Source organism: Amblyomma americanum, chromosome 10 (assembly GCF_052857255.1).
Source record: "Amblyomma americanum isolate KBUSLIRL-KWMA chromosome 10, ASM5285725v1, whole genome shotgun sequence".
Taxonomy (NCBI): Eukaryota; Metazoa; Arthropoda; class Arachnida; order Ixodida; family Ixodidae; genus Amblyomma; species Amblyomma americanum.
The window spans coordinates 108,556,815-108,562,814 of NC_135506.1; positions in this window are offsets into that span (position 1 = coordinate 108,556,815).

The following is a 6,000-nucleotide window of genomic DNA, read 5'->3' on the forward strand; positions in this document are numbered from 1 at the left end:
ATAAAGACTACTTTGGCGTCTTTCCACTGAGGTGGGAGGGTGCTGCGCAGCCAGCATTCGTTGAAGTATTCGGTTAGTGCTTTTAAGGAGGGGGAATCGAGGTTACGGAGTGTCTTGTTGAGCCCTCCGTCGGGCCAGGAGCTGAGGACGCGTTGAGGCGCTGAAGTTCTGCCCTCACTTCCGCCTCGGTGATCGGTTGGTCGAGAAGGTCATTGGAGGAGCCTGTGTGGTCAGGTTGGTCTGCGGAGGGATATGCGGGAAGTAGAGTTCACGAAGCTCCTCGAGAAGTTCCTGCGGGGAGGCCTCAGATGTGTGTATGAGGTTTATGAGGTTGTGTTTCTGGAGTGTCTTGGACTGAGTCGAATCAATGAGATGGCGGAATAGGTTCCAGGTCTGGGGCAGGCTCATGTTGCCGTCCAGCTTGTTACAGAGAGATTCCCAATTTTGGCAAGACAAAGTTGCAGCATGCGTCTCAATCTCCTTGTTGAACCGGGCAAGTTGGCCTCTGAGTGTTCTATTCCAGCGCTGACGCCGCCACTTCCGTTCGAGACCCGCCTTGGCCTCCCATAGGTGCGGGAGATGGGAATCCATCGCGTCTGCAGGACAGTTCTCTGGGAGTAGGCGACTCATGGCGCGGACGTCATGCTAGAATTGGTCGCACCAAGTGGCTATGTCTGAGATGGTGTGTATAGTGCGGGCTGCTCGGGAGGTGCGGAACGAGTCCCACTTCGTGATGGTAGGTAGCATCACGAGAGGGTCTACGTATTGGGCCTGCTTGTAGGAGAATCTTGATAATGTAGTGATCACTGCCCAAATTTTCCTGGGTGTTACACCACGCAGCGTGAGGGAGGCGGTGGGTGAAGGTGAGGTCAGGAGTAGTGTCGGCGCAGACGGTGTTCCCGGTGCCAGTAGGGGTGGTGGGGTCTGTGAGAAGGGAGAAGCCGGCCTGCTGAGCTGCGAGCCATACCCAGCGCCCCTTGGGGTGTCGGCTGTGTAGCCCCAGGCCGTTGCCGGTGCGTTGAAGTCCCCTACAATCAGAAGGGGATATTTGTGCGCGGCTCGCTTAACAAGCGTGAATAGTCGGTTGAAGTCGTGCCGCAGGCACTTCGGGTGGCTATATACGTTGAGGATGAAGAGACTCGTATCCCGAGCACTCGTATCCCGAGCGCGCTGCGGCAGGATTTCGATGATCTATTTCGGGGACGTCTAAGAGGTGGGAGATAGTGAGTGCAGGGCGTAAAAGAAATGCAACCCGAGGAGTTGTAGGAGAAAAGGGAACGATAGGCACTTAGCTAGTTAAGGTGAGGGGATTGTAGGGCTCTTGCAGCGCGAGCACGTCGGGGCCGTTTGCCCGAGCTAGGAACTGGAGAAGCAGCCTCCGCTTGTAACCAAAGCCTCGACAGTTCCACAGCCAGAGGGTTAGGATGGTGCGTGGTCTCGCCATCACTGAAGCTTTCATTTGCAGTGTAGGAGTTGGAGACGGTGTGGAGCCGGGCTTAATTTTAGGCCGCACAGCAGCACAGGCGGTCGCGTGCCGAGGCTCTTGCTGCTAAACTCGCACGTCAATTTGGCGAGCAAAATAGTCTAGATTAGTAGTGAGGTTAGCGAATTGATTTGTGAAGGCCTGGATGGCTGTCTGCGCAGCGGCTCTAATTCTCGCCTCCATGAGTTGTTTGAACATGGGAGGCAGGGCTGGCGTTTTCGAGGTCGGGGTTGGAGTGATCAGAGAGGTAGTAGGTCTGGCAGCCCGCTTCTTGGCCGGTGGTTCGCGAGTAGGGATAGGTGGCTTTGAAGAGTGGGGGCAGGAGCGGGCGGAGCCCCTGGTGCCGGAGTAGGGGTTTGAGCCTGCTGGTGGGCATGCAGCTGTGCCTGGAGGCGGTGGTTGGTGGTTTGGAGGGAGGCGGGCTGCATGCGGACACGCAGCAGCTCTTCATAGAGGGGGTTAGCAGAGTCCTGGAAAAGTACGCCGGCCCAGCTCACGTCATTGGTGCAGCGGCCAGGTGCCTTGACATGTGGTCTCGGTAGGACTGGAGGAGGTGGTGGCTTGGTTCCAGTCCAGGAACGGGATCGGGCATTGTGCTTGTGAGTGGTGGACGGCTGTTTTGGTGCGGCAGGCTGCAGCACCGCAAATGACTTCGATGTGAGCTGCGGGGCCTGGGGCTTGCGGGTCGTGCAGCGGCTGCGGTGTTGGGGTGGAGCCTCACTGACGAGAGTCTGGCTGGCGTTTCCATCGGCGGTTCGCTTGGCATCCCAGTACATCTTTTTGACGAGATATGTGTTGCGGAAGCGCGCCTTGCAAGTTTTGTCCGCCGTCAGGTGTGCTTTACCGCAGACTTTGCACTGAGGCGTGCAGGAGTGGTCCTCAGGGAGTTTGACTTGGTCGCAGCCGGGACAGTGGCATTGCTTGGGAGCCGGGCACACATCAGCACGGAGGCCGAGTGCGCCGCAGTTACGGCGTTGCTCAATTTTTTTGAAGAGGTAGCACCTATAGAGTACAGAGGAGTAGTAGATGTGCTTGGGCACCAAGTCTTGTTCGAAGAAGATGAAGGGCTCAGTCGAGCCCATGCGTCTAAAGTGGAGGATGGGAGGGTTCCGCTTGTGACTGAGACGGTCCTTGATGTCTTCGTATGAGTGGTCAAGAGGGACCCCTTGGACCACGCCGCGGGCGCTATCCTCCGGTGCCGCTTGGTAGGAGTATATGTCGTAGGCGGTGCCTTTGATCATTATGGGCTTGATGTCGAGGTAGCGGAATCTGTGCTGCGGGTCGGGAGTGTTGATGAGGACGAGATTTTGGAGGGTGTTGATGATGACTGTGTCGAGCTTGGCCTCTTGAGGCCCGAGGTGGGCTGCTCACAGAATGGCATCGCGAAGCACAACACCGTTCACGGTCGGAAGGTTGAGGCAGCCACTAGGACGGAGGATGATCTTGTGGTCGTCGATGGGGAGCTTGGGGTGGCGTAGGGAAGAAAGCTGGGGTGGCCGGGGCCGGCGCCCGGCCGGGGCTTGAGGCAGATTCGGAATAACGGTGGGAGGGGATTTGCGATTAGAGCTTCGCTTGTCGTGCGCTGATCGCCAGCCGTTAGTAGAGGTAAGTTCCGAGGGTGATATTTCTTCTCCCTCTACTACAATGGGTTCCATGCCGCCGTCGTGACGCCGACGCGCGGGTGGTCCAAGCTGCGTCTCTAGCGGCGTTCGGTATAGGCGGCTGCTGCGCCGCGAGGTTTAGCCTCAGCGCAGTGGGGTGAAGACAAGATATGAACTTGCGTCTTAATGAAGTATTTAGTAGTAGTATTTTTATTTGGCCATATTATACAATATGCCTTCGAGGTGAGGCAAAAAGAGGAAGACGAGGTAAACCACCAGACGAGGGCTACACCTCGAATAATACATCGTACAGCGGACGCATGGCAAAAAAAGACACTTTCAAAACAAGCAAGAAAAGTTACACGATAGAAATAGCAGACACTGAAAAAACGATTCATAGATAATAAACAGCAATTGGCAGAAAACACGATATGCATGCTCGGCAGTAATGGAAGCAACGCAAAAGACAAAGTATACAGTTAGCTGAATTTATAAAGGAAAAAGAATCTTCAATTTTTTCTTAAAACCAGATGCACCGAGACCTACTACGGCGATTTTTCTTAGACACTGACAAGCATTACACAATGTTACAATTTGGTTATCTATAGTTTGTTTTCCATAGTTTGTTCTATTTCTTTCAGTGGATAAGGCGACGGCACGTAAACCATACGTAACCTTTCTTGAAATATAAGCGCTTTTCGACAACTGGGCTTGAACACAATGAGCATAAGCCTCTTCTCTGAAGAGAAAGCAATTCATACGAATCAGTTTTGTTGCAAATTCGCCACACCAGGTTGCAGTATACAAGATGGGAATGGACAAGAGCAAAGCATACTTGTCTTTAACCTTTAGTGGAAGTAGATGCCTAATACGATAGATAACACAAATAGACCTGGTAATTTTTAGTCTAATGCAGTTTACATGATCTGTCCACCCCAATATCAATGGGGAAATACACACCTAGAAAGCGGCAACTATAATCTTGCTCGATGTTCAGGTCATTAAAAGCTAGTTTGACGCGATGATCTAATGGATTGTTTTTAGGATGAAAGAGCGTAAACTTTGTTTTCCTGACGTTTAACTTCAGTTGATTAACAGAGAGCCAAACCGCTAACTCGTTAAGCCAGGCATTAGATTGCTGTTCAAGTACTTGAAGATTGGAGCCAGAAAAAAGGCATTATCATCGGCATATATCATAATATTAGGAGTTAATCAAATGTTGACAATGTCATTAATGTATAAAATGAATAAAAGTGGTCCTAAAATTGAACCCTGAGTAACACCGGCTTTTATCGTACCAAAAGTAGAGTTTGCATCTTAAATCTTACTTTACTGGATACGTGAAGTTAGGTAACCCTCCAAAAGTGCATTTGCAACTAAAAAGCCTAGGTGACGCGCAAGTTGCAGTTAGGTTCGACTCGATTTCCGGCCAGGCAGTGCACCTATCGCTGGACGTCGGGAAACTACTATCCAACGTCGCAGAATACAGAGCCTGCAAGATAATTTAAAAAAAGGAGTTTGGAGATTCTGCGAAACACATGAATTCTTCCGCATGGTGGCAAGGTCTCTGCTCCAACCAACCCTTGAACCCCCTGGCCTGTCGCGTTCTTCACTTTCCCCCATCTTCTCAAGGAACTGGTCTGAATTTCGGGATGTGCATACTAAATTGCACAACAGCCTCACAAGAGAGCGAGTGCAAGCACTTGTATACATGCGCACTAATCTAAATGGCAAGAAGAATATGTCCGCTGCAAAGCGAAGCATGGACCTGTCTGGGGGAAATGAGTCGGACACGGACTCAGATTGGTATGTCTATGACGGTCGGTCAGAACGTCCTGATGTGATATTGCGCGTACATGTTCAACCAAGAAGCTCGTCTGGGACTGTTGGAGTTTAATAACTTAAGAATTATATTCGTTTCAATGTTCAAGAATTTAATATGTTGTTCATTGTACAACTCTAAGCGTATTGTTTTTCATTATTTTTCGTATTTTTTCTGAAAAAACGCATGGAAAACAATTTCTTTTCAAGCGCCTCAACATTTCATGAAAATTTATATCTCTATTTCCTGAGCACCCAAATCGAGGGGCAGTTGGATGTTCTTGTCTGCCCTTCCTGAGGGAGCTGTCAGGTTCGTCGGGGTGGGTTTCCTGAGAAAACCCTGAGGTGATGCCTGTACGTGAGATTTCTATCTTGTTGCAGATTTGTCAGGCCGGGTCGTATTCCCCGTCTGTGATGAGTGTTCACCTAGAATGGCTAAGGATAGAGTGTTTCTGCAACTTGCGGAGCATGGTGGCTTGCGCTCAAATTAAGCAGGGGTGGGGAGGCTGGAATTGGCGTCTCGTCTCTCTTTGAAGCTGCTGCTGCTGCTTCTGCTGGTGTTGCTGACATGAAGAATGAAAAGGAAAGAGCACGGGTGTGTGTCCGTGGGTCCAGCCGCCCGGTTTATTCCTCAGGGTAGTCGGTCGACAACTTCGTTTTCAGAAATTCTCGCGTGGGCGGGTACCCAAACTACGGTGATCTTAGGATCGGGAGTGCAGCCGCGAAGGATTCGTGCAGCGGGATTGCAGAGAAAACCTGCCCAGCAATTTTGTATCGCTCTTTTTTGGGGTCTCTTAGGACAGTGCACCCAGTGCGGCGGGCGCTGCTGGTTGGGGCACCGTGCCATGTGGTCAGCAATCGCTCGTCTACGTCCCGAACTTATTTGTCGCAGGAGCTGTTTTAGCTCTAAAGCACTCATAGAATCGCCATCACCGAGCAGGAACTTGCCTGTCCACCGACACGTGAGACAATGACTGCGCCATTTCCACCTCTCAAAAAACAATTTTCAATATTCTTCTGGCTTGTGCATCTTGCACCTTGCTTGTGCAGCTTGCTGGAGCATCGCTTTTTGCCATAGCAACTGCGAAGAAAAGC